Source organism: Oryctolagus cuniculus, chromosome 13, assembly GCF_964237555.1.
Source record: "Oryctolagus cuniculus chromosome 13, mOryCun1.1, whole genome shotgun sequence".
Taxonomy (NCBI): domain Eukaryota; kingdom Metazoa; phylum Chordata; class Mammalia; order Lagomorpha; family Leporidae; genus Oryctolagus; species Oryctolagus cuniculus.
The window spans coordinates 48,225,338-48,240,035 of NC_091444.1; the positions used below are offsets into that span (position 1 = coordinate 48,225,338).

At 35.2% G+C, this 14,698-nt stretch overlaps 1 protein-coding gene and 1 long non-coding RNA gene across 3 annotated transcripts in view; one reads left to right on the forward strand and one right to left on the reverse strand.

Moving 5' to 3' along the window:
• DNAJC1 (DnaJ heat shock protein family (Hsp40) member C1) overlaps positions 1–14,698 on the reverse strand; it is a 196,922-nt gene that overhangs the window by 143,796 nt on the left and 38,428 nt on the right. The window lies entirely within an intron of this gene.
• The window catches only part of LOC138844967 (uncharacterized), a 50,318-nt gene continuing 37,010 nt past the window's right edge, over positions 1,391–14,698 (forward strand). Inside the window, exon 1 of the long non-coding RNA XR_011381501.1 lies at positions 1,391–1,505. This is a non-coding gene — a long non-coding RNA (uncharacterized lncRNA). The remainder of the gene's footprint in view (positions 1,506–14,698) is intronic.

The following is a 14,698-nucleotide window of genomic DNA, read 5'->3' on the forward strand; positions in this document are numbered from 1 at the left end:
ACATAATTCTGTATATCTAAAAAAAGTTTGTCAATGGTAAAACAATCTACAGGATCAGAAGGCAGGATAATGGTTACCATTGGTAGGGTTGGAGACATAGTGTGAGTAGGCACCAGGGGATCTTCTGGCATACTCAGTAGCATTCTATTTCTTGATCCTGGTGATTACACAGATGGATTCACTTGTGAAAACTGATCTGCCTGTAATGTATGGTTTTTGCATTTTCTGATTGTATAAATTTGTGTGTTTGAATAGAAAATTTATTTCAGAAAACCATGTGCCTCTTAAACTATTTTGGTAGCTTTCAGTCTCCAAATCAGCTTCTTACAAAAATGGAAGCAATCCAATAGAAAATAAAATATATCTTCTCAATATTTAAGCAACCTCTCTTCTGAAGATAGCTACAAAAAAGTTATATGCTAATTAAACAAAATGTTCCTGACAACCAGTTTCACTCCATAGGCGTATGTGGTCTTCCTCCTTTTTCTTGATCTGCGTAAAACAAAAAAAGAGGGAAGGTTCATTCCTACCCTTCCCAAAATAAAACTATGTGACATGAAAAAGGCTTGCTTTGCTTTATTCTTCTCTTTGCTCTGTGCTTCAAGAACTACAGAGAAGATCTGTAATAATTTGTCTTCCTTGTTTCAGGGTAAGTATAATTTATACAATTTAAGAAGCAAATCAGCAAGTAATAATAGCTTTAAAAATACCAGAGTATTACACATCAATATTGCATATTTTTAAAAGATTTATTTATTTGAAAGGCAGAGTTACAGAAAGGCAGAGGCAGAAGGGGAGAGAGAGAGAGAGAGAAATAGAGAGAGGTAGGTCGGTCGGTCTTCCATCTTTGGATTCACTTCCCAGTTGGCCACAACAGCTGGAGCTGGGCTGATCTGAAGCCAGGAGCTTCTTCCAGGTCTTCCATGCGGGTTCAGGGCCCAAGGACCTGGGCCATCTTCTACTACTTTCCCAGGCCATAGCAGAGAGCTGGATCGGAAGTGGAATAGCCGGGATTCAACTGGCACCCATATGGGATGCCGGCACTGCAAGCAGCAGTTTTACCCACACACCACAGCACTGGCCCCTTGCATATCTTTTTTACGTATCTGGCAACTCCAGAAGCCAAGAATTTTTAAGACTTTTGTTTTCTCACAGGGGTTTTGCTTTACATGAGTTGCTTATCAATAATTTCTTGAGTGTTTGATAGTTCTTACCCCTGAAAAAATATTTAAGTATTTTCCTTCAGCATATTTTTATAATTGACTTGTTGACTAAAATTTTGGTCAAATTATTTGTAACAATTGGCAAGCCTTCCTTTGTAGAGATGCAAAGAAACAATGCAAATACAGGTAACCAAATTCTAAATTCTATTTCATCTGTGTTTCAAAAATGAGTGCATGGTGATGAACAGAACCAATTATGGCTATAGCTGAGGTAGCCCAATTATTGTGAAAAGCAAGCAGCCAGAGTCTCAGTGTTATGTGGACAACAGGAGCTTAACCAGGGTACGTAATGCTTTCTAAAGCTATCTACATGCTAGAGATTGAGGATTTTAGTAATGTTGGTTCCTAAGAGAAGACAATAAGGTAACAAAAGAGGCTTTTCATAATGAACAATGTAGGAGTCAAAAGTTCAAGCTTGGGAAGATGATTTAATGCAATAGTCACCAAATATTTTGGAGTATTGATTAACATAATATGTACATTTACTTATAAATAATGTATTAGTATAATAGTACAGATATAAAATTTGGAATGTCAATGCTTCCAGGAAAATTCAAAAGAGGCTTTAAAAATAGTAGTCAGATTATTACCCCATCTATATGATTATAAATTAGCAAAGTTAACAAAACTGTAATTTTTACTTATATCTCATCTAAAGAATAAGCAATCATCTTATTTCACTATTCCAATGTAAAAATAAAATAAACCAAGTATGAAGTTCAGTTAAAACTATTTTTATGAAACAATATATATTTTTGCCTTTGTAAATTACCACAGGATAAACTTATGTATGACATGGAAATTTAATTATGAATATTTGCAACACAGAGCTTATTTAAGCATAAACTTAAGCAAATTTGAGTAAAATTAACCTTGTTCTAAACATACTTCATCAGGCCAAATAACACAAATATGCAAACAGATTAAATGTATATGCTATGTATATATTCCATAAAGCTGTATTTCTCCTTAACTCTCCCAATTACCAAGGTAACCCCAAAAGTTTAGAAGACTGGTTTACCTAGTTTGGTGTTATAAAGTAATCACTTAAATGAGCATGAGTAATTCAAAATAGAATAAAAAATAGCCTTTTAAGTCTGGAAATTATTTAAAATCATTTATCAAATCAGTTAAAAGCAGAGAATGAAAAGCTATTCTCAAACACATCTGGAAATGATTTCAACAATTTATTCCCAATTCTAATACACATGTAACATTAAGAAAAAAATTGAACCTTCATTTTTTTTAAAGATTTATTTTATTTATTTGAAAGGCACAGTTCCAGAGAGAGAGATGGAGAGAAAGAGAGAGATCTTCCATCTGCTGGTTCACTCCCCAGACTGCAGCAACAGGCAGGGCTGGGCAGGCCAGGCCAGGCCGAAGCCAGGAGCTTTATCCAGATCTCCCATGCAGGTGCGCAGTTCCAAGGACTTGGGCTATCCTTCACTGCTTTTTCAGGCACATCATCAGGAAGCTGGATCAGAAGTGGAACAGCCAGGACTCAAACCATGGGCCAAACAGAATGCCAGTATTGCAGGTGGCAGCTCAACCCCTTAGGCCACAAAGCCAGCCTCAAATCTTCATTATTAAACTGGTCAGATTACCTTCCTGGAAACTAACTTTTCTGTTTTTTAGTTTTGTACTGGACAGAAAATATTTAATCCAAAATAGAATTTAAAATAATATAAATATAAAATCAAATATAAATAATAAAATTAAAAATAAAATAAAGAGCAAAAGTTTTGAAAATTACTGCCCTCAATGAAAATGATGAGGTCTGGGAGAAAGTGGACAGCAGTGTTGTGGAAGAGGGGTTAAGTCACTGCTTACAATGCCAACATCCCACATGGGTGCCAGTTTAAGTCCTGGTTGCTCCACTTCTCACCCAGCTGCCGGTGGCCGAGGAGGAGCAGCAGAGGATGACCCAGGTGCTTGGGCGTCTGCTGTGTGCATAGGAGACCAGGAGGAGGCTCCTATTTTTGGCCTGGCCCAACCTGGCCCACTGCAGCCATCTGGGGAGTGGGCCAGCGGATGGAAACATACACACTCTCTCTAGTTCTTTCAAATAACTTAATAAATCTTTAAAAAATATATAAATTAAAAACACAGTGTTTATGCTACATTATAAGAAAATAGTAATTCAGTTTATTAGTTTCTTTATATACAAATGATACATGCCCATTAAATATATAATACACTACTCCTTTTCCTAATTATATATTTTCAGAATTGAGAAAATATCCTCAACATTACAGGTATATGAAAGTTTAAAAATGCACGTATTTAAATCACAAGAATTGATTATATTTTTCATACAAAGGTACTTTCTCAATAAAGCATCAAAAGAAAATGGAAAGACTAAAAAGACACAAGAAAATTTATTATTGATTTGTATTTACAAAAAAAAAAATCTAAGATGACTTCTTAAATCATAAATTTAAAAATCCAATTTTACCATCTTGCTACTCAGCATTAAGTATCAGGTCTGGGATGAAAGTTTAAATCATAAGATTAGGTTAAGAAATCTGAATCAGTGTATTTAATTCATATACATGCATTTAGAAAACGCATAGTAGTTGTTTTTTTTTTTTAAGAGAAGGCCTTTTTTTTTTTTTTTATTGACAGAATTAGACAGAGAGAGAGAGACAGGGAGAAAGGTCTTCTTGCTGTTGGTTCACCCCCACCAAATGGCCACTACGGCTGGAGCTACTCCGATCCAAAGCCAGGAGCATCCTCCTGGTCTCCCACGCGGGTGCAGGTGCCCAAGCACTTGGGCCATCCTCCACTGCCTTCCCGGGCCACAATAGAGAGCTGGACTAGAACAGGAGCAGCTGGGACTAGAACCCAGTGCCCATATGGGATGCTGGCACTGCAGGTGGAGGATTAGCCAAGTAAGCCACGGTGTCGGCGCCAAATGCACAGTAGTTTAATACATACCATTGTATTTTGAAATTTTCAGTTCACAGATTACAAATTTCAAGAATTTATTTACTTAAATACAACTACATTTATGCTATACTTCAACTGGTATGTTAACAAGTAGACTAAGTCAAAAGAAGTTTATTTAAAGTATTATAAAATATTAAAAAATATATTATCTAGCTAACATTTATAGGTGAACAGAAAAGGTACAAATTTTCTACATAATCCCCAATGCTTATATTACTTAGTTCTTATTGGCAACTAATTATTTCGTTATCTTCAAAGTGTTTCTAAATACGTACTACAAACAGAACATGTAATTATACTGAAAATATACAATCTACTCTCTATACTTAATACACACTTTGTCTCACATGATAGGACCATTAACCTTTATTACAAAGCACTACTTCATATTGAAGATTCTCTTTTAGATATCAATTAACTTTGTACTAAATTTGAAAACACAATGTACAACTAAATTTTTGAAGACTACCACACCTGAATTTACAAACAAATTTCTTTCATAAATTAGGGCTACTTCACTTAAAATAATACTAACATAAAATCTAAAAAAGTAAATTACAATTATATCCTTACTATAAAATCACATCTGCATTCACTATATTAACACAGTGTTAATGACCTTCATAAAAAATAAAGACACAGAAGACTAAATTCAGAAGATTTGTTTATTTACATAATTTCCTTTTTAGTTTTTAAAGTTGTAGTGCTGTCGTAGAAGTAATCAAATTTTTAATCTGTTTAATAAAGAAAATTTTAGGAAAAGGGGATGGGTCTAGGGTAGAAGACAAGCTTAAGAAATCATTACATAATATGACTTCATAAAAAGACTTTTTTTTTTTTCCAAAAAGTAAGCTTTGGAAAAGTATTTCAATATCTACTTAGATAATCTGATGGTAGAAGATGAAAGAAACATGTTTTATTATGTATGCTGTTTTTAAAAGTAAAATAAAATAGGAATTCTTTAATGTCATATAAAAGGATAAAGAAATAAAATTTTTATTGAAAAACAAAAGAGTCAAATTGTTTTTCTAGCTGCTCTATGATCATACTTTAGATATTACTGAAAGGTATCCAATAATGTAAAATCAAAACCTGAACACACTGTAAAAACAATATTCAAACACATATGTAACTTAATAGGATACAAAGCTATCCATACACAAGTTTAAGAACTGATAAATGTAAACTATATTGTTCAAGATCTATATTAATAAATTGGTTTCAATGCTTTTTTGTGCATATTTGTACAACATACTAACAAAACATTTTTATGAAGCACTGTAATAAATGCTACAGATTTCCTTGTGCTTCCTATACTTTCAACACATAGTTCAATAAGACTCTGATAGATTACATTTCAGGGAAACTTATTTACAAAACTAGTTTGGAAAAAGAAGTAATTTAAGTGTGATAGTACTTTCCTACTTTTTTTTTTTGGTTACACCAACATAGAAAAATTTACTATCAATGATGGTGATTGAACATGGGAAAATACTTTAAAAAACAACAGGAATTGTTAGTCAATAGAAATGTTTCATTGCAGTTGTTGCACTATTGTCAGCAAGAGAAAAAATAATCTAAATAAGATTTACATACTACTGATGCTACAAAATAACACGCTGGTTAAAAAAAATGTATCCCAACAACCTAAATGACTGTAAAACAGAGGAGTTTTTCCTCAACCAAACTAAAACAGTTTTAAGCTTGTGTGATTATAGCAAACAGCAACCATACACTTTATTCTTTTTTCCTTAAAAGAAAGGTTTAACATATAGAATTGTCTTGATATATAAACCATTCATTCATATGGCAAGTGCATCAGGTAAATGGAAAATGTCAATTTTCTTTTGTCAAGAAAGATTCCTCAAGTTACAATTTAACTTGAAACTTACCCATAATTATTTCAAATGCATATATTTCATTAGTAACTAATATTACAAGGTTATCATCTATAGATCTTTGTAGTAATGTTAACAGTTTCTTGAACTGGAGTTTTCTTACCCCTGAGAAACACATCATATTTTTAAGTTTACCTCATTAAATAATCAAGAGCTAATATAATGCAATTATATTAGCTTAAAAGGTATTAATAATAAAAGAACATTTATGAGATGTTCTAATAATGTGCTCCTTTCTTACTAGAGTCAGAAAAACTTAATTAGATAAGGAATAAATAAGGTAACACATGGCTTTCTGGGAGACTGTTACTATGAAATGATTAACAAGCAAATTATGTTCTAAATTTAGCTGACTCTATATATACCCTGAAATGAATTTGTACCATATTTGCTTAGTCAAAAAGAAAGTCAATTGTTGCTAACATCATTATTAAATGTGATTATAAAAAGTTACTTGCAACTACTTCATTTCAGTAAGCTTCTCCATAGAGAAAAAAATAAGAATTTGTTTAAGAAATAAAAAACGTAAAACTACTGCAAACCATTGTTTATACTTCTCATAGGATTTTCCAGCTGAATATCCTCTTTCAGCATCAAGTAATTATTAGGTCAATTCCAAACCAAATGTTACTCAAGGTTTCTAAATTGTGAGTGTAAGAAAAAACAAGAGCATAGTTTCACTGAAATGCTTTCTAAGACATCAAAATTAACTGAGCTAATAGGATACCAGAAGATAAAACTATTCTTATATTTTCTTGTTATTCTAAAAGATGTAGACATTAAAATCAACAGTATATTGAAAACATTATTTTTCTTCTGAAAAAAAAATAGGAACTTCTCTTAAATGTATAATGACAATGGATTTTTTATTTTGCAAAAAATGGAAACGTTTCTGATGAGAGTAAGAATGTTTACTATTTAAAGAACAGGTAGAACATAAAATTCCCAAAGTTTCAATAAAAAAAAACAACAACAGGGAACTGATTTGGAAAATTGTTTTTCTCTAAGAACACAAATGTTAAATAGCAGGCATATTGAATTATGGTGCAATACTGATTTTAAGCATTTGACTTCCTATTAACAAAATGTGCTTCACCAACTTGTTAGATATAAAGATACTTTTAAATGTATTAGATAATTTGCCTGTTTTCCCATCTAAAAGGCTATACAACACAAGCACTCAAGATAATAATGATTTATGTAACACAAAGCTATTTTGTTAGATATTCACATAACTCCTGAATCTTAAGTCTTCTATGTGCAAAACTAACATTTTGCTGAGAAAATTATGACATTTAGCTTGATGAAAAGGAAATACATTTAGATTTCCAAAACTGACATTATAATATACATACAGAATAAATGTGGAAAACAGTAAACATTGTTATTTTTAAAATAATTATTGAGACTATTAATTTGTTACAGTTAAGATTATCATCTCAAAAGCTAAATTCAAGCTCTTCAACTAATTAAACTCAATTAGTTTAATGTTAAGATATTCTTCCTTTGTCAACTGCTTTAAGATAAAGTACTAACTAAAGGATCTGATAGCATATAAATTTACCATTTTTAATTAGAAATTTGGTTAAATCATATAAGTATGTGTGTGTATCTGTGTGTATACAGAAACTACATTATATGTGGCTTTATATATGTAATTCTAACTTATACAAAATGAGCCTGAATACCTAAAAAGTTAGTAAAAGGCACGGTATTACTACGAAATTAGGTGCTAAAAATTGATATCAGTCCATAGTTAATAAAACTATTAATATTTTTATTGATAGTCTGGTAGTATACTTATATAAAAGGGCTTTTAAAAGCTCATGAAGGCCAGCACCATGGCTCACTTGGCTAATCCTCCGCCTGCAGTGCTGGCACCCCGGGTTGTAGTCCCGGTCGGGGCACCGGTTCTGTCCGTTGCTCCTATTCCAGTCCAGCTCTCTGCTGTGGCCCGGGATGGCAGTGGAGGATGGCCCAGGTGCTTGGGCCCTGCACCCACATGGGAGACCAGGAGGAAGCACCTAGCTCCTGGCTTCGGATTGGCACAGCGGCCATTTGGGGGGTGAACCAACGGAAGGAAGACCTTTCTCTCTGTCTCTAACTCTGTCAAAAAAAAAAAAAAAAGCTCATGGAAAGTGAAATGAAGAAATACTGTGTATTTTTCATGTACCATGAAGTCCTCTCAAATATAGTTATATACTGTATATATGTATTCTATATGTAGCTACCAAAAATTATATCTTCTTCTATCTTACCGTCCTACCAGAAGGTGGAAAACAATGTTCTCTTGAGAATTCAAATGTTGAATAATAACAGACATATCAGCTGCAAATACAGATGGTTTCATTTAATTATGGGACAATATCTTTTTTCCTTTTTTTTTTTTTTTTTTTTTTTTGACAGGCAGAGTGGACAGTGAGAGAGAGAGAGAGACAGAGAGAAAGGTCTTCCTTTTGCCGTTGGTTCACCCTCCAATGGCCACTGCGGTCGGCGCACCGCGCTGATCCAATGGCAGGAGCCAGGTACTTCTCCTGGTCTCCCATGGGGTGCAGGGCCCAAGCACTTGGGCCATCCTCCACTGCACTCCCTGGCCACAGCAGAGAGCTGGCCTGGAAGAGGGGCAACCGGGACAGAATCCGGCGCCCCAACCAGGACTAGAACCCGGTGTGCCGGCGCCACAAGGCAGAGGATTAGCCTATTGAGCTGCAGCACTGGCCGACAATATCTTTTTTAAACACCTGATTTTATATGAATATCTTTTACTAACTTGTTAGGCAATTTCATTTTAATATTAGAAAGGTCTGAGTAACACTTTAACATACTTTTCAATAAATATTAATAGTGACAAAATAGAAATTTAAGATACTAAAATAGTTATTTAATCAAATTATTTGTGGATTTGATGAATTAATTTGTACAATTACAACTGACATAAATTCATCCTTAAGTACTAAGTTTAAAAACCCATTCTAGATTCATGTATTATGTAAAATAATATAAAGCATGCATTTGGAAAAGACTGAGCAAATTTCTCCCTTAGAAAGTACTGAAGCTCCATCTAGAGGCTTTTCCCCCTATTACTGTCAATTGCAATACAAGTAATATCACCTAGCGATGTGAATAATATTAAAATGTCAGAGATTTCTTTTGTATCTATCCTTTTGTTATTCATTATGAGTTCTTGCCCTAACCTTCTTAGGGTGGCTCTAGCTCCATCACTGCCATCAAGTGGTAAAAAACTAAAACTGAACCTTAAAAAAAAAAAAAAAAAAAAAGGAAGAAAGCAAGGATAGGAAAAGATGTATCCTTACCATTACCACATCTCTTTGTTCAGCTCAAAAATTGGTTTGTGTTTTTCTCCTGTGCCATTTATTGTCCTACTCAAAGTTTGGGGAAAAAATTGAATTGCTATTTCTTTCTAGAAAACAGTAACACTATACAATGTTTCTGAGTCTGAATGTTTTTCTGAATATGCTAATATTTGCAATATATACAAAAAAACTTTTTATTAAATTTTGTTTTAGTAGAACTACAATTCATGAATTTATTACATTGATAGGGACAGCATTAAGAAACACAAAAAGTTACTTAAGATTAATGTAGTTTATAGTGTACTACACAGTTATTAAAGGAGGAAATAAAGTCATGATATGACTAAAATCAGTATTTTCTATTACCTCTTAAAATAACCTAGAATTTAATGAATTGGGCATTTTCATTTTACCCTTTGGATGCAGTTATAACACTAGCTGCCAAAAATGTCTTCAACAACATATGAATGGATGAAGATCAGAAACAGGATTTAACACCAAGAAAAATCATCACTGAAGAAGCAAGGCAGGAATTGAGTCAAATCAAAATTATGTAAAAATTTTCACTTTTTATTAATATATACTTCCTGAATAATGTTTCCGGGTTAAGACTTTCAAAGAAACAGAAACTGCAACTATAGAATTTAAGATAAAGGGCCAATGAAATAATGTCTTGGCTTCAGAGATGCTGCTCTACAAGATGTGTAACTCAAGGAATACTTTTTAAACACTACCAGAAAGAGAGGGATGAGGGGAGGTGGGCATTAGTGCAGCAGTTTTTGCTGCTCGGGATGCCCACATTCCGTATCTGAGTCCCTGTTCCTGTTCCAGCTATCCCACTTCTTATCCAGTTTCCCGCTAACACACACCCAGGAGAAAACAGATGATTGCTCAAGTATGTGGGTCCCTCCCTGCCACCCATGTGGGATACTTGGATTGAGTTACAGGCTCCTGGCTTTGGCCTTGTCAAGCCTTGGCTGTTGCCAGCATCTGAGGAAGAAGAAGATTTGTCTCTCTTTCAAATTAAAAATAAAAATAAAAATTGAAAAAAATTAAAAATTTTTTCATATGAAATGCTACATAGGAATAAAAGTCTCATTTGCTTTTAGGAGCTCCTAGATTTGCTAACATACATTTATAAATATGCAAATTTTATTATATATTTGTATCATGAAAATTTCAGAATGCTCCCATTTTACTCTTTTATATGATTTTTTTTAAAGTTTTATTTATTTATTTGAAATACAGAAAGATTAGACAAAAACATCTCTTGGTTCACTCCCCAAATACCCACAACAGTCAGGGCTGGGCTACGCCAAATCTAGGAGTCTGGAACTCAATACATGTTTCCCACATGAATGGCAGGGATTCTAGTATTCACTTGCTGCCTCCCAGGGTACACATTAGCAGGAAGCTGTAACTGGGATCAGGGGTGGATCCCAAACCTAGGCACTCTGATATGGAATAGGGAATCTCAAGTGGCATCATAACAGTTCTGCCAAATGTCTACCCTTGATTAGATTTTACATTTTACTGAGAAGCTTGTTTACAAATCACAGAGAAGTTGAAAAGTTTGTAGCTTTGATTACAGGATTCCCCTATTAAAATAACAAAACAGCAGCCAATAGCCTTAATTTGTTCCAAGGAATTATTTTGTTTTTCACACATACAATATTAAATAGTTTCTCAACAATCTTATAAGCTAAATACTATTATGTTTATACAGATAAGGAAATTTAGGCATACAGACTTAAATAACCACCCACAGTCACGCAATAAATGGTAGGGCTATGATGAAAACCCAAGCAAGTCACCCTGTGTAGTCCTACTCTCAATCACTGTCATCTAATGCAGGTTTTGTCAACATTTTGGGCCAAATATTTCTTTGTTAGAGGGAGCTGCTCTGTTCACTGGAGGATCTTTAACAGCATCCCTAACCTCTACCACTAGATAGTTATGATAACCCAAAATTTCTCAAGATGCTGATGTCCATGTCCCACACTGTAGCACAAGGGTTTAATTTGTGGCTCCAGCTCTTGATTTTAGCAGCTTGTTAATACAAACTTCCAGAAGCAGGGGTGATGGCTCATGAAACTGAGCACTATGAAATTAACCAAGTGGGAGATCTGGACTTTTAAATTTCTGGTTCCCGGCTTCAACCCATTTTGGTCCCAGCTATTGTGTGCACTGGGGAATAAACAGGTGGATGGGAGCTCATTTTCTCTCTCTCTCTCCCTCTCCTATTTCTATCTTTCTCAAATTAAAATTTTAAACTAAGTTTCTCCCCATAAGCATTAAAATACTCATCAAAATAATTAAGGAATGAGGTGTTTTTTGTTATTGTTCTGGCACATTTATGTTTTTAATAGTTTTATTGAAGTATAATATATAAATAATATTAAGTGTACAAAGATTTTTGGTAAACTTATAGGTTGTAAAAATCACTATAATCTAGTTTAGAATATTTCTATCACCTGAAAAAGATTCCTTACGCACCTATCTACAGATTTGCCTTTTTGGACAATACACATGAATAGAAGAGATTTTCCTGATACAAAGATCACAAATAGCAGCAAAAAGAAAAAACAAGTATCTGAACACCCACCCCCCCAGAAAGATCTTGCTGATAAAATTCTTTTCATTACTGCAATTAAAAGATATGAGAAGAGCCACTTAGGAAGGATGGAGGTTTATTTCAGTTTATTGTTGAGGTTCACAGTTCAACACTAGGCAGCCTCACTGGTTTAGGCCTCTGGTGAGGCTGGAGGACAGTGGACAATCACAGGAAGCTCCCTCTTCCTTTGTCCTCTATGTGGTGCCCTCTTATGATACCATCATGATTTGATTATGGGGTTCCGCCTTGGCTATCTAATCCAATCCAATCACTTTTCAAAGGCCCTACCTTCAGATACCATATTTGGATCAATGCCCTGCCCTAATCCATTAACTGTTAACATAAGCCTGGGGTTTAAATGTCTGCCTGAGATTGGGGAGCCAATTCTGTTCAAACCAAAACAAGGTGCTTTACTCCTCTGGTAAGGACAGTATGAATATAACTCCTCTCTTTTTGTTCATTCTCCCTTCTTTCCCTTTCTTCCTTTTGCCAATTTATACTCTCGTGGTATTTAATGAGTTTAACTCTCAACAGACCAGTTTCTCAGTGTAGTACACATTAATGCTATGAGATATGACCCTTCTATATCAACTTCATTATCCTAATAATTTAATGAAATACAAAGAAAGCCCAGAAATCCAGCATATGAACAAATAATATCCTTGAAATGCTCTAGTTTCTCCTAAAATTGATATATTTTTAAAAAAAATTTGAGAAATCCATTTAATATAGGTCTCCTAAAACTTGAAATTCTATCTCAATAGAATTTCATCTTCCAAAGAACTTTCATGTCACCAGACTTCTCTTTCTCTCAGTCCAAATTTAATTCAGTAACAAATCATACTGGTTCTGCCACCAAAAGCATAGTTACAATGTGAACATGAACACCTCTACTCGTGATCACAGTGAGAAGAGAATGCGCCCTTTTCTGCCAGGATCACTGTGAAGACCAAGCGTCTACCAACTCCAGCCCCTGTGTGACATCTTCCCTCAAGTCCATTTCTAGCACAGCAGCCAGACAGAAACAAGCAACAGATTCAGCTAAAAGACTCCCAAGTGTTCCATTTCATTCAGATAAAAAGAGAAAGTCCTGGGTAGACATTTAGCCTAGCAGTTAAGATGTCTACAGCCAAGCAGTTATAGCCACATATCACGTTGGAGTGCCTGAGTTCCATTCCCAGCTCTGATTTCTGACTTTACCTTCTTGCGAACATGGATTCATAATAGGCAGCAATAATAGCTCAAGTAATTGCGTTGTCACCCATGTGAGAGACTGGATTGAGTTCCTGGTTCCCAGCTTCAGCCTGATGGTATTGGCTTTGCGAGCATTTGGGAATCTATCTCCCCTTCATCCCCACTCCCCCTCAAATAAATACTTCTTAAAAAAAAAATCACAACCAGGGGCTGGCGCTGTGGTGCAACAAGTTAACGCCCTGGCTTTAACCACAGGCATCCCACATGGGCGCCGGTTCTGGTCCCGGCTTCTCCTCTTCCTATCTGGCTCTCTGCTGTGGCCTGGGAGGGCAGTAAAAGATGGCCCAAGTCTTTGGGCCCCTGCACCCATGTGGGAGACTAAGAGGCTCCTGGCTGCGGATCAGTGCAGCTCCGGCCATTGTGGCCATCTGGGTAGTGAACCAGCGAATGGAGGACCTCTCTCTCTCTACCTCTCCTCTCTCTGTGTAACTCTGACTTTCAAATAAATAAATAAATTTTTTTTAAAAAAAGGAAAAAAGAAAGAACTTAAAAAAAATCGCCACCAAAGTCCTCAGAGGTTATCTTGGAATTACAGTAGCATCTAACCTATAAGAACCTAATTTCACTTTTAAAAAAAAGATTTATTGGGGCCAACACTGTGGTGTAGCTGGTAAAGCCACTGCCTCCATCCCATACGGGCGCCGGTTTGAGACCCTGCTGTTCCACTTGCAATCCAGCTCTCTGCTATAGCCTGCGAAAGCAGTGGAAGATGGTCCAAGCCTTTGAGCCCCTGAACCAGCGTGGGAGACCTGGGGGAAGCTCCTGGCTCTTGGATTCAGACAGGAACAGCTCCAGCCATTGCGGCCAACTGGGGAGTGAACCAGTGGATGGAAGACCTCTCTCCCTCTCTCCCTAACTCTTTCAAATAAAATAAATTTTAAAAAATTAGAATAAGTGGTTCCCTGATTTAATCTTATATTTTATGTGAAACAGTTAATTGAAGACATTTTAGTTTTGTTCAAATGACCAAATTATAACTTACATGCTCCCAAAAACATATTCTTTCACCTATTCTGTTGTTAAGGCTCTCTATTGTATTTTTTATTTGTTCTATTGAATAAATAAAAGAGAATAACATCGTATGGGCAGTAAAATCAATTTAATCAAATTTTTACTGAGGGAAGAGTTGGGGAAAAAAACAGCAGAGGAAACTCCACGTAAAATGGAGGAACACAGTGGACCTACATGGAGGGTGAAGACACATACAACTTGGGATCCCAACAGCCCAGAGCCTCCATACCAGCGTTGGAGAGCAAGGTGAGACCAGAATGCAGCAGCCTAAGCCACTGGTGGAAAAGCGGCAGGAAGAGCCTAGGGGGAGAGACAAAGAAGGACATTGTGTAATGATTAAGAGGTCAATTCAACAGGAAGGTGTGACTATTATAAACATATATGCCCTAATTACAGAGCATCTGGCTATTTAAAAGAAATAGTAAAGGATCTAAA